This window comes from Pinus tabuliformis, chromosome 9, assembly GCF_031772625.1.
Source record: "Pinus tabuliformis cultivar Carrire ecotype Pingquan chromosome 9, CPIR1, whole genome shotgun sequence".
In the NCBI taxonomy this organism is placed as follows: domain Eukaryota; kingdom Viridiplantae; phylum Streptophyta; class Pinopsida; order Pinales; family Pinaceae; genus Pinus; species Pinus tabuliformis.
The window spans coordinates 664384646-664409094 of record NC_142307.1 but is presented as its reverse complement, the minus strand read 5'-3'; the positions used below and the strand labels follow the sequence as shown (position 1 = coordinate 664409094).

The 24449-nt window shown below is 41.6% G+C and overlaps 1 long non-coding RNA gene across 1 annotated transcript in view; it reads left to right on the top strand.

Moving 5' to 3' along the window:
- Positions 1–24449, top strand: part of LOC149150419 (uncharacterized) — a 163870-nt gene that overhangs the window by 39674 nt on the left and 99747 nt on the right. The gene's annotated exons all lie outside the window — the stretch shown is intronic.

The following is a 24449-nucleotide window of genomic DNA, read 5'->3' as shown; positions in this document are numbered from 1 at the left end:
GTACATATTTTCTTCTTATAGTTTATTTTTCTTTGCCTCTATTTGTTCTCCCATCACTTACACATGATGTAATAACTTCGGGTTATATCTATTTTCAGGGTGTTCAAGGTGTGTTGGTGTTACCACTTGTTACCTTTTTGGGAGTTTCTGTAACATTGAGTCCGCGTTACCCTTTTTAGCTCCATGCTACCATTGCTACTTCTTTCCTTTGTTGGTGCTTCAACAAAATCACTGCTTCTTTCGCTTTCTTCTTGAGCCTTCTGTCGCTTGTCCTTTATATGGAGTTGGTTTTGCCTTTGCCTCTACTTGAGCGAAGCCAAAAGTATTATCAATGGAGGTATATAGCTTGCTTAGACAATGGGATTACCATGTTCAAGTTTTTATCATGCAATAGTAGTCTCCTACGGGTGTACCATTCATGGTAATGGCAGGAATTAGTCTTTTCCATTTTTGTTTTTTGCCTCTCTCTCTATATATATTTTCTCATTTGGTCTCCTCCTTTTTTGGTCACTGCACTAGTGATAGATTCCCTCTAGGTCATTGTCTTGTGTTGGGCCCAACTTGAGATACTTCTTCCTAGATGGTTCTAGTCACCATGCTACTTCCTCCTTGTCACTTCCTCGAAAGGTTGGTTTTGGTTGTTGCATCTCGTAGATTTCAGCTATGGGATTGCTTAATCATTTATCCAACACATCCTTCCTCTAATTGTTTTCTCCTTGACTTAGCTAGTACTACCTTAGTGTTGTGTCAAGTTTTCTATTTTTCTATATCTACTTTTCTTTTTCTTGTTTTCATTCTTCTTTTCTCATTTTCCCAACATCTACATACTCATGTTAGATATTTTTGTCTCCACTAGTATGTCACTAGCTCATGACAACTCACACCTTTGCTCGAGTTAGGTCAAGTCGAGTTTGGTGGAACGACTTGGTCGGCATGAAGAGTGCACTCGAGACGAGTTCGATGGAACGAATTTCGTGAGACGGGCACATGAAGAGCACACACGAGATGAGTTTTGTGGAATGATTGGAACGGCTTGGCGAGTCGAAACAACAAGGGAACCCAACCAAGGGGTGCTCGATCGAAGACAGGGCACACCTAATTGAGTACAAGGCACGCCCAGTCGAGGACAAGGTGCACCCAGTTGAGACGCGCCCCTCCAATTTGCGACGATAGACGTTAAGTTAATTGAAGTAAACTGTAATTGGAGCTAAGTTTTGAAGTGGCTATTGTACTAGCATTTGATTATATACTAATTCTGCAAGATATCGGTCTCGCTTCTGGATACATAGGCTAGAGACGTAGTCCGATCGTTAGTAAGCCCATGTTGATTTCGACATTGAGGAAAAATTGTACTGGTGCTGCACAACTCAGGGGACTCCGGAAGCTCTTAGCTTGGAGGTGCGCCCTTAGGCCATGATAGTGGGTATCAATTGTTGAGAGTTGTTTGAAAGTTGAACGAAGTGCCTGAAGTGAGACTTCTATGATAATGGTCCTCACTAGAGCTGAATATATGAAGCACAAAGTCAACAAATGGAGGCCTTGGAAGAGAAATTAGAATGGTTGGAAAAAGAAGTAAGAGCATATAAGGAAAGGGCTAATAAGATAAAGGGATATGTCAATTCCATGAGTGGGATGTTTCTACAAGGGGTTGACGAGCTTGATGATGTTTCTCCAAGGGGGATGACGAGCTGACGAAAGGGGCTCCCAAGAGGCTGAAAATTTAAAGTCAAAATCAAAGAAATTACCTTCTGGGTTTTGTTCAAGGAGTCTAAGGCTGAAAGGACATAATTTTCTGGGCGATTTTTGGGCACATTCTAGCAGGTCGAAATTAGCATAACAACAGTTTTATGGGACAACGCAGTGCATAGTGGTGTAGCAACTGAACAACCATCTTTCCAGCTATTCCATCACCTGTGTTTGGTCCATGTTGTCCTTGAGACAAGCCCAGGTGCACCACTTCATTCATATATTGTACTCATGCTCTCATATTTCATAATATATGGCTCAATAGTTCTAGTTTTACAGTGTTTCATGGGTGTTTGATACATGTTTTTAATTTTATGCTGCTGCACTGTTTGTTTATTTGAAATATCACTTAAATCCCTGTTTAGGAACATTACAATGGTATCAAAGCCTAATTCTTGGCTCAGCTGTGGGGTTGGTTTTCTATGAGAGGAGAAGATTGAGAGAACATCACTTACCGGAGGCAGAGGTATAGGAGCAGAGAAAGGGAGCTGGAAATTACACCAGACATGGAGGAAAGAGGGAAAACAATGGCCGGAGAGGAGGAAATGACAGAGCCCAAGAGCAGGGAGGAGATGGCTTTCGATAGCCTCTTGAGGGCTTTGAGTGACTTGGCCAAGGGGCAGAAAGACATGCTGGAGGAGATCAAATCACAGAGCCGAGACAGAGCCACACCTAGAGGGTTTTTGTGTGGAGAGACTTCCGGGGCTTCTCAGCCCTTCGATCATCCCTCACCAGCAGCGTAGCGCCCTTCAGTGAGTGTGCCCACTAGGTCCACACTACCCTCCTTCGTACCAATAGCATAGTTCGAACTAGCAAGGGAGGAAGACACTCCCTAGATGGGGAATTACTTCAGAGAGTGGCAGGCGATGGACAAAGATTTCAAAGAAGCCCTCTCCTTTAGAGATTACTGCAAGCTCAAGCAGAGTGAGTAGAACACGGGGTACTGAGGACAGGGGACCCAAAACTATGAGCTGCAGAGAACTATAGGGAGGATGTACTTCCCTACATTTGATGGCACTGCCAAGTGCACAACTAGGGCTTGGGTTGAAAAGATGGACACATACTTTCAACTCAACCAGATGACGGAACAAGAGGCCATTAAGATGGCAGTGCTGCACTTGGAGGGGGAAGCCCATGACTGGTGGTTTCACGACCTAACCACTTTGGGGCATGCCTAGATAGTTTCGTATGAGGACTTCACCAGGAGGGTGGTGGAGCGATTTGATCAGAGGGATTCGGAGGCATCCTTCAGGGAGTTGACACAACTGCGCCAGATAGGCAACCCAGAGCAGTATTTCTCTGATTTCTTGCGTGTGTCAGTGATGGTCTCGGATATGTTCGAGGCTAGGAGGGTATACAACTTCATTGAGGGTTTTCTTGAGCCTCTGTTGGACTGGTGAAGTCACGCAGATCCTTTATGCTGCAGGAGGCAGTGGTGTGCGCCAGAGATTTGCAGGGGGCCATCCCCAGGACCAGAGCGCCATTCCCTGTATGGACCCCTTTCCAACAGAAGGGGCATGAGACTAGACCCCTACCACCGAGGACCACATAGGGGAGGGGGCAGTTGGATGAGGAGACACGGAAGAACCTCCAGAGAAGGAAGCTATGCTTCACATGCTGAGAGCCCTGGGCACCAGGCCATAGGTGTACAACGGGTAGAGCACATTACATTGAGGTCTCTTTCGATAGTGACCAGGAGGACGAGGTGGAGCAGGATTGTGGTGGGATGGATGGAGAGAGTTCGGGGGACAGAGGGCCACCACCACCACCACCTCCACAGGGAGGGGCATCTCTTGCCTCATCAGGGGGAGTCCTTGCTTCTCTATGCGGGATTCCTAAGTTTTTGACACTTCGGATCAGAGGTACGGTACAGGGACAGAGGGTGTCGGTACTAGTGGATAGTGGGGCTACCCACAACTTCATAGATGCACAGTTGGTCTAGAGGAGGGGCCTCACCACGACAGAGTTTGAGGGATTCTTCATCCTAGTGCTAGGTGACCGTACCATCCAGTGTACCAGATACGTGCCCTCCTTGACAGTAGTTATGGGAAACTACTCGATGACAGACCATTTCTTTGTGGTCGATGTGCCAGACACCAATGTGGTGATGGGTGTCCAGTGGCTGTATTCCCCTGGGAGACTTACGACAGATTGGAGGAAACTTGAGATGGAGTTCATGGGGCCTGACGACAAATTGGTGGTTTTGAGAGGCATGCAGTGTTATCCGCCTCAGACAGTTTCGACCCACAGGACGGAGGCAGATCTTCGACATGGGGACATTGCATGGGCAGTCGAGCTGAGGATCTCAGAGGCTGGGGGACAGGCACAGTCACCACCAGCAGGCATACAGGCTCTTTTGGACAGGTACACAGTAGTGTTTGAGGACATTCCACCAGGGCAACCACGAGATAAAGGGTTTGAGCACACCATTGAGCGAGCCGAGTATATAGGCAGTCATCACTACTCCTTACAGGTACCCCAAAGCTTATAAGGACGAGATATAGAAGGCTATTCAGTTGCTGCTTGCTTTGGGTCACATCAGGCCTAGTTCCAATCCTTTTGCTTCTTTCGTAGTGCTGGTGAAGAAGAAGGATGGGACCCTCAGGATGTGCATAGACTACAGAGCCCTTAATAGGAAGACCGTCAAGAACCGGTACCCCATTCCCCGCATTGATGAGCTAATGGATGAGCTTAGAGGAGCCAAGTACTTCTCTAAGATCGATCTGCGCTCGGGGTACCACCAGATCAGAGTTCGGGATCAAGACATCCCAAAGACAACATTTCGGTGCCACTATGGGCACTTTGAGTTTCTGGTCATGCCATTTGGGCTGACCAACACTCTCGCCACATTTCAGTCTTGCATGAACCACATCTTTCGGGGGCAGCTGAGGAGGTTCATGCTAGTGTTTTTTTATGACATCCTGATCTATAGCCGGACATGGGAGGAGCACCTCCAACACTTGGAGGAGGTACTGCGCATTTTGGAGGAGCAACAGTTCTATGCCAAGCTCTCCAAATGCGAGTTTGGATTGACAGAGATGCTTTATCTCGGGCATATCATTGGAGCAGATAGGGTGAAGGTTCATGAGGAGAAGATTTGGGCCATCTGGGATTGGCCAATACCCCAAGACGTGACTACGCTGAGAGGCTTCTTGGGCATTTGCACTTACTATAGGAAGTTTGTCAAGGGGTTCTCACAGCTGGCAGCACCCTTGACTGACTTGACCAAGAAAGGGGCCTTCGCATGGACTGAGGGAGCACAGGCTGCTTTCGATCGCCTCAAGGAGGTGATGAGCAATTGCCTTGTTTTGGCACTCCCGGATTTTTCCCAGCCATTCATAGTGGAGTGTGATGCATCAGGGGTAGGAGTTGGAGCCGTATTGTCACAAGAGGGGCACCCCATAGCTTTTAAGAGTCGGAAGCTCCTACAGCATGAGCTGTCATATTCTATATATGACGAGGAGATGCTGGTCATCATGCATGCATTGGCCAAGTTCTGCCAGTACTTGGTGGGAAACCGATTCCAAGTGAAGACTGATAACAACAACCTTAGACATTTCATGGGGCAACAGGGCCTCAATGCCAGGTGTTGCCATACAGATTGTCACGACAACGCTCAGACCGGGGGCTGTCACCCTGATCCCCGATCTCTCTGTTTAAGCCTGTCTCCCACGGCTAAGGGGGGTAGACCCTATGAGATGATGAAGACCAACCGTGGACCAGTTGGGTTGGGAGACACGAAGAAACAAGCACTAAATGGATTTTAAAAGACCAGTGCCTTATGAAGTTAATGCTTAAATGATTACTTACTAAATGTTGCAGAATTGTAAACCATGTAGAGCAATCATTTAAAAAATCAATTTTTATCAAATGCGAGAAAATGCTTAAATGATACTCCAGCAATTGAAATTTCGAAAGATAAAGTGCTTTGAACAATCACGTAAAATATTAACCAGAGATCACATTCATGCAGTTAATCCTCATATGAACATTGAATCATATTAAACACTAATTCCCACGTCAAAAATTTTAGCCTCAGCATAAAAGATGAAACCTAAGAAATTTCCGAGCCAAGACTGAAATTGGCAAAAAAGCTTCCAATTTTTTTTTTTTTTGTTTATTTTTTTTTTATTATATTATATATATATATATTTAAATGAAAATGAAACTTAAAATTAAAACCTAAACTAAAACTAAAAAAAATCTAATTTAAATTTAAACTAAGGTCTAATAAAAATAAAAGAAACTTTTTTAATCATTTTATGAAATTTTTATTTTTTTATTTTTTATTGATTATAAAACAAAACTTAAAATTAAAAAACTAAACTAAAACTAAAGTTAAAGTTTTAAATCTAAAAATTAGACAAAATATAAAACTAAACTAACAGCTAAAACCTAACCATGCTAACTATATCAAAAAATTAAAAAATCGATTTTTTTTAATTTTTTTATGTTAACAACACATTTCATGACACGCTAAAAAATCGAATGAAAATTAACTAAAAATTATCCTAACTCTAAACATTAACCTAAAACTAAAATAACTCTATACGAAATCTAAACAAAAAAAAATTTGAAAATCGATTTTGATTTTTTATGAAACCTAAACAAATTAAATTAAAAAAAAAAAACGATTATAACCCTATCAAAAATACGTTACCTTCACTTACGCATCGCAGAACAGCAAAACCGTTTGCGTGAGTTTTGATATTCGATGGCCAGCATAGCAGATGGGACTATGAAACCCGATCCACGCAGCACGCAGGGGTTTGCAGAGTTTGGAGAAAGCAAGGGGCCACGACATTTTTTTTTTGTTTTGTTAATTTAAATTTTAATAAACCTGGCCCGTAAAAATAAAACGTGACTTCTTACAGTGTGATTGCAGGCTCCTTCGATGGCAGATGGAGAAACTCTCAAGTTTGCAGCTTCCAGCAACGTTTAATGGTGACACAGTACGCAGATCTTGAAGAATTTATCCAGCGCTCTTAAAAAAAAACTTGAAACGTTACCCACGCAAAGCCTCGATAGCTTCTGCGTTAATCAGGTGCAGGCCCACGATATTTGACAGCATTTTTTCTTTTTTTTTTTTGATGGCGGAAGGCGAGGAGAACGTTGACGGCTGGATTAGGCGTAGGTACAGTGGTGGAGCGATGATAAAAAACTGGAAGGTAGCGTGAAAGGATTTTGATTTGCAGGTTTTGTAACTGCCGGATCAGAGGAGCCACGCAGAGGACAGGTGCTGAATGAAAAACGTGTTGCAGAAACCAATGATTGGGCAAGAAAACCACGGGAGAAACTGGGATGAAGGCTGAGTGGCGGAGTAAAAAAATGATTGCAGGGATTGACACGTTGAGAGCTGGAAAAAACGCAGAGAGAAAGGATGATACGGCAGAAGAGGGATATGTGTGCAACGAACAGGCAGCTGGCCAAGCAGCAAGGGCTTTGCCCAGGTCACAAAAAATTTCGAGAAATTTCTTCCTGCAAAACAATCGAAACCCTCCAGATCTGAAAACAACTGATATTTGAAACCCTTGGACAACAAAAAACCTGCAACCTGTAATGAAAAGACACCCAAAAATAATATGCGCAAGGATAAAAACCTAAAACCCTAAAACCCAGCTAAATTTTTTTTTTACAGTATTTACAGATTTTCGACTCTTTATCAGCCAGATTTGTCAATAATCCACAGTAATATTTTCAGAGTATAAGTTTAATGTAAAACGCTTCAGAAAACCCTGCATGCATTCATAAAAAATATTTCGAATGATAAGCTCGGGATCAAGAACTGGCTGGGCTCTTTCAGAAAACACAACCCGGGAGTTGGCTGGTTCAGCCGAGAACTTCCCCTAATGCCCGGTTAATCTGAAAAAAATGATTTCCTGCACAGCTTAAAATCAACCATCAACATAGAAGGAGAAAACAATAGTGAAACCCCGATCAAATGGAGATACCTGCCACTATATTTCAGAATCTAAACTATCATTCAAACCCCAAAGATCAAACAAGATACCTATGCCTAGATCAATCTTCATTAAGCTATCATTAATGGCTGAAAATAAAATTATGCAGAAAAAATAGAACAATCTTACAGCATTTTCAGAAGAGTAACACCAGCAAGATTTTTAACCCCAAAGTCTTCTTTATTTGCACAAAAATGACTACAAGAGAGCTTTCTTTAGCACCAGACTCTCAGATCAAATCCTGATCTCAAATGACCCCTAGCACCCTATTTAAAGGAAAAAATTCCAACAGCTAGTTCGAGTGATCCACGTCAAAATGATCTCGACCGTCGATGAGGATCAAGACATCTCTTAATCTCATCCGTCGAATTTTTTAATGCATTAAAAATTGAAATTCTACATTTATTTACTAAAAAATATTATTATTTTATTATTTTTAGGTTTTTACTTTATTTTATTATTTTTATTTAAATTTTTATTTATTTTTTTAATTTATTTTATAAATTTTATTATTTTTTATTTTTTAAAATTTTTATTTTTCAGTTATTTTTTAATTTTTTAAATTTATTTTTAAATGGATCCTCGAACTTAGCCCTTGGAAAAATCACCTAGGACCTAGGACTTAGGACTTATGAGGGGATTAAAACATTTTCTAACCCTCAAGACACTTTACATGATGACTTTTACAACTTCACATCTCAAAGGGGAGAACCCATTTGACATAGACCCTCATAAACCACTCAGTTCTGCGACACAACTATAATCTAGCAGATCAACACACTAGGATTCTCCTAAGATTCTAATGACAGAATCCATTCCGGCTTTGGGGTTAGGCTGAAGGAAAACTCTGCCGATCATGGATCGGTGAGACGAAAAACCTTCCGGAACGTAGATTATCACTAGAAAATTAGGTCCAGCTAGGCAATTTACATACATGACTCATATCTGCTAAGATTATTTACAATTTACACATGCAGACTGGGTTACAACATAATATGATGAATTCGACGATGACTGTCGAATGGCACGGACATGTCGATCAAGCGCTATCCCTTTTTGCGAAGAAAAGGGGGTGTATTGCTATGGGTAGTTGACACGTAGTGGTCAACACCAGGCAACAGAGATGGGTCAGCAAGGTGCAAGCCTACGACTTCGATATTGAGTAGCTGCTTAGTGAGTCTACCGGCTGTTTAGCCACGAGTCTTCCGCAGGGAAGATTCAACCTCTATTTCGGGGGACTATCCGTGCCCGCCCTAGGGAGGCTATTCCATAGAGGTTGCAGGAGTTTCAACATCGATTCATAGTTCATCTAGCCACGCAAAGGAAGGGACTGCCTACTTTCTGGGTAGCCAGAAATATGCAGAGGAGGATTGAGCCAGCCAAGAGGTCCCTAACTTGCTGGGAGTTCCGGGAGCAAGGAAGGTAGAGGTCTGAGGGTATTTTATCAGAGTTTTGCAGCCAACGAGTTAGAACACATAGTGATACGCATTTCCGGGCAGAGGGACTGCGCAGTGGCCTTTGGCAGCAAATTCGTGGGGCTTAGGTGAGCAGCCATCAGGGCCATCCGGGGAGCAAGGGATCAACTACTACAGGTGAAAGCAACATTTGAGGGGTGTTTCTAGGTGGATTTGCAGGCTGTTTCTTGCAAGTCGAATTTGGCAGCAGTAGCTGGAGAGGGGCTCCCAAGAGGCCGAAAATCCAAAGTCAAAATCAGAGAAATTCCCTTTTGGGTTTTTTTGGGTTTTGTCCAAGGAGTCTAAGGCTAAAAGGACAAAATTTTTTGGGCACATTCTAGCAGGTCGAAATCAATAGAATAACAGTTTTCTGGGACAATGCAGTGCATAGTGGTGCAGCAACTGAACAACCATCTTTCCAGCTATTCCATCACCTGGGTTTGGTCCAGCTTGTCCTTGAGACAAGCCCAGGTGCACCACTCCATTCATATATTGTACTCATGCTCTCATATTTCACAATATATGGCTCAGTAGTTCCAGTTTTAAAGTGTCTCATGGGTGTTTGATGCATGTTTTTAATTTTATGCTGATGCACTATTTGTTTATTTGAAATATCACTTAAATCCCTGTTTAGGAACATTACAGAAGTTGTCCAAGCTTGTGGAACAAAGTGTTGTTGAGGGTGGTACACGATGGGGTATTTTTGTATTGAGGTTGTGTGCAGGTCAAAGGGCTGCAACTTGGTTATTTATTGGGTTTGGTTGTGTGTATCTAGTTGAAGGGTTGTAACTCGATTATTGTATATTTGTGTTAGTGAAGGGTTGTGGTAGGGAACTGTATGGAGTTTAGCCCAACGGAACCGAAGTCCATTACAAACCGAAGTTTTTAATATTAAATTTTTATCGTCAAAGAGCAGTTGGGAAATTGTTTTGAGAGTTCCCCGACCCGTTTATTGAAGTGTTATTTTTGTACATGATTCATGTTGTTTATGAATGACTGTCATTATTGCTGACATTAAGTTAATTCAAGTGAACTGTAATTGAAGTTAAGTTTTGAAGTGGCTTTTGAATTGAGATTTAATCGAACACTAATTTCGAAAGTATAAGATATCAGTGTCACTATAGCGTACATGGGTAAGAGGCATAGTGCGAGCATTAGTAAATTCAAGTTGCTTTCTCCATTGAGGAGAAAGTGCGCTGGTGCCGCACACCTCAGGGGACTTAGGAAGCTCATAGCTCAGAGGTGCGCCCTGGGGCGTGACACCCACATTTTCAGGCTAGACATTTTGAGGGGACTTGGGAAACCTCACCATGCTTTGAGGCTTATACCATGCCTTCGGGAGGGATATTGAGCCTATTGATCCTAAAAATATTCATGCTTTTGGGGGAAGACCCTCTATCTTCAATGGATTTGTTTACATTTGGCATACCTTGCTTATCGTCTTAGTCTACTTTACCTTGTGGATGAGAAGTGACTTTCTTGTAATTTTACTGGGGTAATGAGTCGGTGTTGCCTTTGCCTCTAGTTGATCCAACCCAAAAATATTATCAGTGGAGGTATATAGCTTGCATGGACCATGAGATTACCATGTTCGAATTTTTATCATGTAATAATAGAGTGTCCCACATCAGAATCATTCATGGCAATGGTGGGAATTAGTCTTTTCCATTTTTTTCTTTTTGCCTCTCTCTTTATATTTTCTTGTTTTGTCAACTGTATTTTTGTTAACTTCAGTGATGATTTATCCCCTCTAAGTCATTGTCATGGGTAGGGCCCAACTTGAGATACTTCTTCCTAAATGATTCTAGTCACCATGCTCCTTCCTTGTTACTTCCTTGGAACATTGGTTCTGGTTGTTGCGTCCTGTAGATTGGTTTTGGGACTGCTTAATCCTTTATCCAACACATCCTTCTTCTAATATTTTGCTCCTTGACTTAGCTAGTACCACCCTAGTGTCGTAACCAATTTTCTCTCATTCTATATCTACCTTTTTCTATTGTTTTCATTCCTCTTTTCTCATTCTCTGAGCGTCTACATACTCATGTTAGATATTTTTATCTTCACTAATATGTCACTAGGTCATCATAACTCACATCTCCACCCGTGCTAGCATTGTCTCATGTAGACTTTGCTTTTGGCTCTCGAAAGTCACTTCTTCTCATGCTAGAGCTGCCACGGTGATCGTATTTCCAAATCTTGCCTTCATTGGTGCTTCATCAGTCTTCGTATCTCTTGCAGCCTAGGTAGCTACATGTGGGCATAACTACCTCGTAGTTTCAAAGCTATTTCATGAACTTTTACACTTTAGATGCCTTTTATTTCCATCTATTTTGCAATTGACGAGGCTGCTTGGATGATTGTGAGGATATACTCTTACCTCGGATACCCTTTTCTTGGACTTATGAACACTATTAGAGGAGTTGTCCTTCACACATGTGGATGTTTGAACTTTTAGGGCCAAACGTTGGCTTGGTTGAGGGAATTTATTTCGACGAGAACAACCTTACCATGTTTTCGGGCTTATACCCTGCATAGCTACCTCTTAGCTTCATAGCTATTTCATCAACTTTGCCACTTTATATGCCCTCTTTTTTAATATGGAAATTTCCGCCTTTAATTTTTGATGGTGCTATAACATTGTCAATACGTCCCTTGTTTTCTTGTTTTGTTTTTGTTCACCTCATGTCCTCGTTAGGGAGTCAATATCACCTTCTACCGTCCTAAAGGTAAGTCTCTAACATGGCCGTTGTAGGATAATAACCTATTTTGGTAGCGATGTTACCATCCTCACATCTTTCACATCCTTCAACAAGATGCAACATGAAGATAGCTCTTTTGTTAAATATAAGTATTATATTTCTAATTATTCTTCCTTGGTTTTTATGCATCTCACTTATGCTTGCTTTTCAACAACATTCCTATCTATTTTGTTAAGGATGGGCCCCCCTCTTATGGATTTGACTTGTCTAAGGGCTCTTTGGGTGTCATGTTTCGTAAGGAAATTTCATAGGTGGTGGTACACATATCCCAAGGCATTGGTCACATTATTCGAGGCACATTTGGGGAAATTTTGCATGCGTGGGCATCCTCCTTACATTCCAGGTTCTCAACTAGTGCCAATGACCCCTTGTTTTTTCGTCTTGATTTTGTTCACCTCCTTTCCTTGCTAAGTAGCCGACGTCACCTTCTCTCCTAAAGGTAAAACTAAAACATAGTCATTGTAGGATTGATCTTATGTTGGTATTGAGATTACCATGTTCACATCTTTCACATCCTTCAACAAGCTCCAACATCAAGACCTTTGTTTTGTTCAATGAATTATAGTTATTGTTATTTTAACCATTGTTCCTTGGCTTTTTGCATTTCATTTATGCTTCTTGCTTAACACTACTCTTATCTAGATTTTTTAGCATGGAACTCCCTTTTATGTATTCGACACGTTTTGTCTGAGGATTCTTGCAGATGATTCAATGATTGTTCACGTGGCATCACATTTTATGGGGCAATTTCATAGTTTTACATGATAGTGCACATATCCAAAGGTGTTGGCATTCCTATCTATCTTGTTAAGCATAGATAACCCTCTTATGTATTCAACACGTTTTGGGTAGGAACTCTTGGGGATGACACTATGATTGTTCCTGTGGTGTCACATTTCGTAAGGCATTTTCATAGTTCTCATCGTAGTACACATGTCCCAAGGCATTTGTCACAATTTTCGAGGCACATTTGGGTAACTTTTTCATGTATGGGCTTCCTCTTTGTTGAGAAATCTAGGGCATAGAGATTAGGTTATTTCTCTTCTATTAGTAACTGCTTGTGAGTGCTTTTTACTTCTTTAGATTAGGATCTTCTTTTACTTAGGTTATTAGTGTTCTTCTTCATCAAACAACGACCAATGCATAAACCATAAAGAGACAAGAGACACAATATATAGGTTTTCAGCCAGGGCAAACACCTCTCATTCTTTGAGAGGAAAACCTGAACAAATTCTTCTTCTTATAGAGATTCCAATTGACGAATACCAATACCAAGACCCTTGACTTATTTGCCTCTCCAAGACCAAGACACAAAGCTTCTTAGCTTGACCCTTTCCTTCCTTGAGTCAACGATGGTCAAACTGCTGACTGTTATTTGAATCTTTCCTTCTCGATTGCTCCTTAGACTTCGGCTTCCTGCAATTCTCGGCTTCCTTTAGAAACCCTAGCACATGTGAATCATCAAGATTGTAATCTTGATTTTCTTTGCTTTAGTTGGAGGCTACTTTCATGTCAACTCGGCTTGCACTCTAGACTTGTCCTCTTGCTTCACTCGACCTTCTATGATCACTGATATAGTCTCGTCTTCCCTTGCAGCAGATGATACTTCTCCTCGCACGTGTGGTGGATATCAGCGGTTAAAACAACCCAAACCAACTTATCTTTTAGTCCTTCCTTCTTCACTTGGAGAGAGGCTTCCTTTACGTGATTTCACACTTCCTATTGCAGTCCTCTTCTTGTTCGAAGTTCTCTGAAATTATGCTCTGAAATGGAATACGGACAACCCTATTTATAGTTGTTTCCCATCAAATAAGCCAACATGACATGATTGTGAGCTAACATATCTGTTTGAGAGATTATATTATTTCTTTTAAGCCGACTTGAAGGAGGTGACTTTGTCTTGGTCTTGGAGGGATTTCTAACTTATTTAAGGACTTATATAAATATATAACATGCCCAAGAAGGGTCCTTCATACATGACATAGACTCAAATTGACTTTTATGACTAGATGACAAATCCTAAAGGCTCACAATGGGAGCCATCACTAAAATAAAATTCCTTGCTCATGAAACCCATGAGACAAGCATTACAATAATAATTTTATTTTTCTTCTTTTCATCAATTACATAAAATCACAATTACACGTCATTATGAAGACCGAACGTAGTTACTTTCAACACTCTTGACATGTCAAGTGATCAAGTAGTGTCAATACCTCACTTGTTTTTTCCTCTTGATTTTGTTTATCGCGTCTCCTTGTTAAGTAGTTGGTATCACCTTCTCTCCTAGATGTAAAACTATAACATGATCATTGCAAGATTGTAACTTATTTTGGTATTGAGATTATCATGTTCACATCTTTTACATCCTTCAACAAGCTCCAACATCAAGACATCTCTTTTTTTCACTGAATTTTAAGTATCGTAATTCTAACTATTCTTCCTTGGCTTTCTGCATTTCATTTATGCTTCTTGCTTAACAATACTCTTATCTAGCTTGTTAAGCATGGACCTCGTTTTGGCTTGGGACAATGGGAGATGATTCTATGATTGTTCATGTGGCGTCACATTTCATGGGGAAATTTCACAGTTGATGTGGTAGTACACATATTCCACAACATTGGTCACATCATTTAAGGCCCATCTAGGCAAATTTTGCATGCATGGGCATCCTCTTGACTTTCCATGTTGGATATACTTGAACGAGCTCCTATTTATATCATCATCTTTCTAGCTCTTTTGCATTGGAATAGAGCTCCAAACCCTTTTGCGGACACACCTACTTGCTATTTGTGAACATGTGGCTTCATTATTTTTGACTTGGAGATGGTGATTCCATAATTTTTGGAGGTCACTTGCATGATTTTTAGGATATATCCTTATGTTCAAAACCTCTCCCTGGACATATGAGCTATTTTTGAGGAGCTTTCAACTTATTTGGCCCTTTTCACTTGACGAGTGTGGACCTCCCAATGTCAATACCCCAGGCTTAGGTGCTCGAGCATGGACGAGTTAGGTCGAGTCAAGTTTGGTGGAATGACTTGCATGACACGAAGAGTGCGCCGAGATGAGTTTGGTGGAATGACTTTAGTGAGGCGGGCACACAAAGAGCGCGCCCAAGATGAGTTCGGTGGAACAATTGGAATGACTTGGTGAGTCGGCACGACAAGGATATCCAGCCAAGGCACGCTTGATTGAAGACAAGGCGGGCCCTGTCGAAGACAAAGTGCACCCAGCCGAGACCCGCCCGTCTGATTTGCGAAGTCACAAGACTGAGGATTCTGTGAAGAGGAGTATATTGCATAGAAGTATGGAGGGTTCATACCAGGTGGGGGTGGATTCTTCTCAGAGATGAGGAGAGATGGCCTTGTGATGTGGAAAGTGTTAAATTGGCAACTAGGGCCAAACTCCATGTGGGTCGGCTTATTTATGGCAGCTGATATTTTTATTGGATCCCTCTCGTCAAGAGGTGTAGGATTAATCCAAAGATCATCCGATTCCGATAAGTATTTATGGAGATATGAATTTATTTTGTTTATATAATTATTATCAAGCCGACCAGCTCATATGTAGGCTCTAGAAGCCCAAACGTCATGTCTATTCATCATCTACACATTAGTATAAATATAAGAGGATTTGATGTCATTGAGACACATTCTTCATGTGATCTCCTCTCCACGTATTTGGGTTTTGGTGAAGGAGAGTCACAATGAAAATATGTTGGCCCAAGAGTGATGCCCTAACCGCAGGAAGCCGCAGGCATATGAGGATGATCTACGCAGCAAACAGAGACATAATACGCTATCCAGAAGTCTAATACACAGGTCCTAACCTACGCAGTCAAGGAGGCTCCCATTATGCAGATTAGGGAGACTTATACAATGTTCATAATGGAGACATATACGCTATACATTGTTCATTATGGATACGCTGGTCATTAAATGATATACGCTGTTCTTATACCCTGTTCTGGAAGCAGGGCAGAGAGACTCCCTACACACAATGACTCTCATATGGAAGGCGCGGTCATAACCGTAGTCACGAGGAGGTGAAGCTGCAATTAACGTGGAGCTGCAGTCACGAAGAAAGTCGCAGTCTTGGTAAGGGAAGCCGCTGTCATGAAGACCTCAGTTAAGCCGCAGTGATGAAGAGTCAAGCCGCAGAAAGCCGCAGTGATGGAGAGGGAAGACGCAGTAGCAGCCGCAGTCAAGTGTAAGGATGCCACAGTCATGGTAACCCGCAATAGCAATCTGGCAAATCAAGTCTCAGATAAGGACGTTGTATTTATATGAGTTCTGGGCTATTTATAGTCTCGGACATAACCATGGTGAGCCGCTATCTTGATGAAGCCCTCTCGGTGGTCTCAGCAATAATGGGTAGAAGAATTCATGACTGTGATCATTCTATACGCAGTCCCCTACTTGATGATCACTACCTTTGTCACGACTAGAGTCTAGACATGGTGTGAGGAGAAGGGTCAGAACAATACCATCTGGGCATAGCTACATATATCGTTGGTGAGAGAGAAAACAATACTCTCAGCGGTTCTGTCCTAGAAGATTGAGGAGACCTTAATCTCAGTCCACTGCTGGGCTAGGCCGCAGGCCATAGCCAGCAGTTGGAAGCCCTTTCTAATAGTTGCGTTGAAGAAAAGCAACACTATAAGGCAACATTATGAACAGTATGATGGGCAGCATTATGAGCAGCATGATGGGTAGCATAAGTGCATGATGACATGGAGCATGGTCAGCAACATGATATATTGTAGATGGGCTGTGAAACGAATACATGGAACATGGACAGCCGCATGATGTAGTATGCAGTGGTGCAACTAGAGAACCAGATGCAGCATGATGATAGGAGATGATCTATGCTTAGATCTAGATAAAGTCAAAGTGTTGACTTCTGTTGTCAATGTACTCTCTCTCTTTCTCTGCTGAATGTACTCTCTCTCTTTCTCTGCTGAACTTTGAAGATAAAAGAAGATTTGATCAAAGGTTTCCCCACACGTTGTGGGGTTTGTCCCTGGCTCGCACCATATCTTGTGTCCTCTTCTCTTGGCTTGTCTTCTGCATATTATATTTATGTTCTATCTGCAGTTTATCGTAATGCTGATGTGATTGCTAACTGTGAAAATTTAAATAAATTGCTCTAGCATAGAACATACCTAATCTTAACATGGTATCAGAGCTGAGGTGAAGACAATGCCCAAGCAAGAGTGAAAGAGCAATCACCAAATACAGTTGGGACAAGACAAAAGGATCAATGGGTTCCTCATAATTCACCTAGGGTGAAGTTGAAGCAGAGAATGTTATTAGAATGGCGCAGCAAAACTTCTGATGGCATCACTTCATTGGGAAGTTCAGATCTAAGGGTAGGAAGGAAAGGTAGATGTCTTGGTTATGAGTTCGGCCCTTATGCGAAGGAGTGCCCGAATGACAGAGATGCGGGTCATCAAAGACAATGGTCGACTCTTCCACGAAAGCAAGGAACCCCAAAATCTCTTTTATGTACCTGATTGAACCTGATGTCCATCTTGGAAATGGAAGTCAAAGGTTACAAGGTGGCACTTATCGATGGAAAGGTACGTGTTTGAAAATAGATTTTTTTAAAGATGTTTTTGAGTTTAGGGTTGTATCAAGTTGCAGGAAGTCCACTGGGGACCATGTCCATTGACTCAGCTCTGGAGGTCTGTGAGTCAGATGGTGACTAGGATGCTTGAATTCAAAAAGAAGCATGAAGGTACATGTCTGAAATGTACCGAAGGAAAATATTATAAGGGGACCATTCCCCTCATGCAGCAGGTTCACAGGTTTGGAACAACACAAGGAGTTTGAGAATCATGATCAAGGAATCTCATGTATATAGGTGGAAGAAAGCCCTCTATGGCTTGAAGAAAAACACCTCGGCATAGTATGAGAGGATTGATAGCTGTCTAATGCAGCTGAGATTCACTGTAAGGACCCTCGCTATGAAACTATACACATTTTTTTTTAAAACCGCACATACAACCAGAAAACAATGCATTAAAATTCAATTTTTTTTTTTGGCACACACATTCCTGTCACTCATTCAGGACATATCATAACAATTCACACTTTACTAAGATCAATAGTCATGAAATACATATGTACCGTTCACCAGAAGGCGAGACTCCACTTGCTCTGCTGTTGCTGGTATTCCCTTGTCGCTGGTCACCTCCGCGAATAAATGATGACGCACTTGATCTGGAATCCGGATACGAAGACTCACCGGTTAACCTCCCAGCCTACTCCTTGGGTACTCTTCTTCCCTGCGGACCCCCGAGTTGCAATGGGGTTGTACAATGGAGACAAGCACTAGCTAGTAGAGGAGAGCACACCTTGGCTCAAGAGTCCCCTCTCTAAATCCTCTACCTCACCAAACTCACTATAGCTTCATAATCACTGCTCTGACAACATCTCATCCATCCAACAATAGGGTTTCCAAAAAGTCCTTTCTCCCATGGCTTGCCCCTTCTTTTATAGGAGTCCTCATAGGTGACACTTGTCATGTCATGCATAATTAATTATTTTTTTATAATTCAATAGCTTGATTATTCACCCACCCATGTGTCATTCTCACATCAAGGGTCTCCCAAAATTATTTACTTAAATTTTTATTTAAAACTAATATTTTCCTCACCTCAACAAGATTCCTATTTCTTCTCCTAGTTGTCTCTTTATTCCCCCCTTTTATTCCTTAATTTGTGTTCATTACTTGAAGTCAATTAATGAGTCAAGATTTTATCCCCAATCTACTCCCTAATTTAACTCAGGTTATCTCCTAGATGGATATTCTTATGTTGGTTGTTGACACATGGAGCTTCTCTACATTTCTCTAAATTTAATTTATTATTCTCATTTTAATTCACTTTCCTCTTTTCTTAAGTAGGTTTAATTTAGTTTAGGATTAATCTTCATCCTTACAATTATGTTTGTCTTGCCCCTTTTTCCCAATTAAACCACATAATTTTCCTAGTACTTTCCAACGTGGGAAGGATAGGATTTTTAAGGTACTCTATTTTAATTCTTCCTATGACCCTCCTTATTCCAAGTTTTATTATTTTTATTTTTATTTTTTTTGTTTAATTACATTGGTTTCTAATCATCATTTACCCTTGGTGTAAATATACCTTGCTTTCATTCCTTGCTTATATTTATTTATTATTACTTATTTTAAAGATTCTAGGGTGCCAAGTTTGGTTGTGCCCTTCAAGAACTTCCCTAGAAGTTCCAAGGGTGCCACACCTAATAGTTTATTCGTGATGTTAGGGGTGCTCGTTTGGTTGTGCCCTTCAAGAACTTCCCTAGAAGCTCCAAGGGTGCCACACCTATTCTTTTATTTGTGATGCCAAGGGTGCCAAGTTGGTTGTGCCCTTCAAGAATTTCCCTGAAGTTCCAAGGGTGCCACAGCACTTGCCCTTCAAGCATCCAGTGACTACGAGGGGAAAGTATAGTGCAACGTCATAGACTGCTATCATCTCTTATGTTGCCTGCTATAGTGAGACTGATGGTGTCGGGGATCAAGGGATCCGCCTTGATGCGCGCCCCCCGGTAAAGTCCTCATGAGCGACCCAACTTTGGGACCTGCCCTCATGGCATCGTGATCTTCAAGGCGAAGGTGTTTCAACCCTTCCAACCCAAGTCATGACGGGAGTGCTAGTGGGTGAGATCAGGGACTCTGTCCCACCCCTCCCATATAGTTCCATCCACTTGTACAACCCCATCACCCATATGTGAGTCATTCGGTCAAGCAACTAATCTGTGCCTGCAACCATTAACATATCATCAGAATATAGTTAACATATATGGTAGATTTCAAGCTCGACTTAGACTTTCAAATATAAAATAATATAAATTTTCATCAAACCAGGTGTCATCAACTCGTCGTATGCAAGTGCCTCTGATGGTTTCCTGCCATACTCAATAATCATCAGTAACAAGGTTTCTCAATGTTAGTCATTGTCATAATAGCATCATTGACGATTCCTCGTCATTCACATTATTGTCCGTTATAAGCCTGAACTAAAGGAAGTAGGTACACATCCATCATGGCTATCATCATTAAACATCAATGGAAGAATACATATTTATTAATCTATCAACATCGTAACAACAATTAGAAATATACCTAACCATCAGATTTTTCATCATCATGCTTTTAGTAGAGAGCATACATATTCTTTACTACCCTCATCATCATAAATTCGACTAAAGACCCAACTTAACTATTTAATGTTGCAATCATCAGAACACCAACAGATAAGATACATAAACTATTTAATGTTGCAATCATCAGAACACCAATAGATAAGATACATAAACTGTTTAATGTTGTAATCATCAGAACACCAATAGATAAGATACATAACCATTCATGTTATCATAATATCAACGGAAAACATCTATAAACATCACAACCCTGAATATCTCAATCACTAATAATAGTGTCAAGTGCCCGGATCCTCAACCTGAGGTCCTCAAAGAATAAAGTGTGGGCCTTATGGCTAAATAAATGTTTGTGTCATATCACTGTCAGTCAACTAGAGCGGGCACTACATACACCCCCTCTTAATAATAGACTTCGTCTCGAAGTCACTGGAATAGGTAAGGAAAACGGTGACGCATCTCCTCGGCGTCCTCCCAAGTAGCTGAACTAGGACTATAATTGTCCCACTGGACCTTGACCTGGTCCACCAACCGTCGTCTAAGCTGCAAACTTCTCTGGTCCAGTATGCAAACTGGTTTAGTCATCACTGCTCCCTCGTCTGAAACCTGCAAATGACCAAAATCAATAATATGCGAAGGATCTGAGATATAATGACGTAAAACAGACACATGAAACACATCATGCATACGTGCTAAAGATGGAGGTAAGGCAAGCCTATACGCCACTGGACCTTTCCTTTCTAAGATTTCAAAAGGTCCCACAAACCGTGGAGACAATTTTTCTCCCTTTCCAAATTTTATAGAGCTTTTTTGGGGCCTTACTCTCAGGAACACCTTATCCCCCACTACATAACTTCGGTCTACTCGATGAGCATCAACATAGCTCTTTTGTCGATCTTGCGCTTCCTTTAGCCTCCTCCTAATCATGGTCATTTGTTCCTCCATCTCTTGCACTACTTCAGGTCCTATTAATACTCGGTCCTCTAGTCGGTCCCAACTGAGAGGTGTTCTGCAAGGTCTTCCATATAAGAACTCAAATGGCGCCATCTTTATGGAACTCTGATAACTATTATTGTAAGCAAATTCTACGAGTGGTAAAAACTCCTCCCATCTCCTTTGTTGGTCCATTACATACATCCGAAGCATGTCTTCAAGGATTTGGTTTGTCCTCTCTGACTGCCCATCTGTTTCCGGGTGATAAGCAGTGCTGAAGTTCAACTGGGTTCCCAAAGCTTCTTGGAAACTGGTCCAAAATCTTCCGGTAAACACTGCTCCCCTATCGGATATGATCTTTCTAGGCACTCCATGTAATCTCATAATCTCATTAATAAAAACCCTCGCAATTTCTGGTGCCTTATATGTAGTCTTAACTGGTATGAAATGGGCGCTTTTGGTCAACGTGTCCACTACCACAAATATGGAATCATGTCTTCTTGAGGTCATTGGTAGTCCCACGATGAAGTCCATTGATATAACTTCCCATTTAGATTTTGGTATCTCATGGGGCTGTAATAAGCCTGCCGGATGCCTGTGCTCGGCTTTTACTCGCTGACACTCTAAGCATCTAGCTACCATGTTCACGATGTCCTTCTTCATCCCTTTCCAAAAGAAGAGTGGCTTTAGATCCGCACTCATTTTCTTAACACCAGGGTGTGCCATGTATACAGCGCGATGTGCTTCATTTAAGATTAATTGGCGAATATCTTCATTTGGTGGTACATATATCCTTCCTCGAAATCGTAATAGCCCATCATTATCAAGGGAGTATTCCTCATATTTTGGGACCCTCATTTCATCCTCCCTCAAACTTTTTCTAACCTCCTGATACCAGGCGTCTTTAATTTGTAATTCAAGTAGTTTCTCCCTCAAATTTGTCTTCAAGGGAATGACTGAAAATATCCGCGGCCTCCTACTTAAAGCATCAACCACCCTATTTACTGTTCCTTTGATGTAAGTGATATCGAAATCATATTCACTAATTAGCTCAGACCATCGTCTTTGCCTTGCATTTAAGTGATCTTGAGTGAATATGTGCTGTAACCCACAATGGTCAGTCCTAAGATCAAACTTCCTTCCTAGAAGGTAGTGTCTCCAAATCTTTAGTGCATAAACAATTGCTGCCATTTCTAGATCATGGGTTGCGTAGTTTTCTTCGTGGGTTCTGAGTTTCCTTGATGCATAGGCTATTACTCTTCCTTCTTGCATCAACACACAACCCAATCCTTCTTTGGAGGCATCAGTGCAAACCAAAAATTCTTGTTCCATATCCAGCACCTTCAAAATTGGTGTTGTTGTTAATAACACCTTTAACCTTTGGAATGCTTCTTCACATTTTTCAGTCCAGATGAATTTCTTGTTCTTTCTTTGGAGCTCAGTAATGGGGCTTGCTATTTTTGAAAACCCTTCGACAAATCTACGATAGTATCCTGCCATGCCCATGAAACTTCGTATTTCATGAACATTGGTTGGTGCTGGCCATTCCATGATGGCCTCGATCTTTACTGGGTCTACTGCAATACCCTCCCCAGAGATAATGTGTCCAAGATAATGAATCTTGGTTTGGTAAAAGGAACACTTTGACAACTTCCCGTACAATTTGTTTTCTCTAAGACAATGAAGAACTATCCTCAAGTGTTCATCATGTTCTTCTGGGGTCTTTGAGTAATCCCGAAATATTTCGTTCATCAAACTCATGAAAACACCCGGGGCATTTGTCAGTCCAAAGGGTAAGCCTACTAATTCATAATGCCCAAACCTTGTTTTAAAGGCTGTCTTCGAAATATCTTCTTCCTTGATTCTCAACTGATGATATCCCGACCTCAGATCTATTTTTAAAAACACCGTTGCCCCTTTCATTTGAGCAAATAAGTCATCTATCCTAGGCAAAGGGTATTGATTCTTTATAGTCACTTTATTCAACTGGCGGTAATCAATGCACAGTCGCCAAGACCCATCCTTTTTTTTAACAAAAATCACTGGGGCTCCCCATGGGGATGTGCTAGGTCGTATGAACCCCAAGTCTAGTAGTTCCTTTAATTGGAATTGCAATTCCTTTAGCTCTGGAGCCGACATCCGATAGGGTGTCTTTGCAATAGGCTCCGCGCCTGGTTTAAGGTCGATGGTGAAATCAACTTCCCTCCTTGGGGGTAGCCCGGGTAGTTCTTCGGGAAATACATCCTTAAATTCGACAAGAATTGGGTGTTTATCAAGACCTTCAGAGTCACTCTTTTCGTTTAGAGTGACCACTGAGAACAATTGACACCCCTTTCGCCTAAATTTCATTAGTTGCAAGGAGGAGATGAATCTCAAGGACACCCCTCGGTTCTTTCCCCTTAATGATCTTCGTTGGCCATCATCGTCCGTGAAATGTAGAATCTTGTCCTTGCAATCTAGGAGTGCCTCATGCCGCTCCAACCAATCCATTCCTATAACTACGTCATAAACTCCTAGAATTGTCGAGTACAGGGACATCTTGGTCTTACATACACCCAGGTCCACCTCACAATCCCTTACCATTTTTCCTACAGTTCTTTTCATACCGCATGCCATTTCTACATGTTTAAATTCATATTGAGGAGTTGCTTTATGTTTAATCTTTGATAATGCATTTATAGAAATAAATGAATCAGTAGCCCCTGGATCTATTAAAATGACAAAACTCATACCATCAATATTACCTGAGGTTTCTAACACAGTGGACTGGTGTTCGACCTGGCGATTGTTCACTGCTGCATGGATGTGATGAGCCTTCCCCAGATCCCCCACCGTAGTTGCATTCTTAGTTGAGTTGATATTACCTGACTTTTGAGGGCAATCCCTCTCGTAGTGCGGACCCCCACAATTCCAACACCCCTTCCTAGGGACTTGGCTCCTACTACCAACTGAATTGTGAGTTGGTCTAGAACTTTGCTGGAAAGAAGATCGGTGCTGAGGTTGTGTGGCTTGGTGCTGTCGCATAGGCTGGTGCAGTTGTGGTTGACGAGTTTGTTGCGGTGCCCTGCGCGAATGTTGAGTTGGATGCCTATATGGTGTTCTTTGATTTCTTCCTGACCACCTTTGATGATTTAGCACAGGACCCCCTTGTAAATTTCCACGTTCCACATTGATTCTACCTGGTACTCTTGATTCTGTGGGCCTTGATGACTTACTATGTGCACTGCTCATGATTTCCTCCTCTGCAATGATTGCCCGCTGAACTGCCTCGTGCAAGGTGCGAGGCATTAAGATTCTAACCTTGTTACGAATGCCAACATTTAATCCATACACAAATTTGTTCACCTTGAGCTTTTCTGTGTTTAGGTGAGGGGCATAACGAAGTAATTCCATGAAACGTGCCTCATA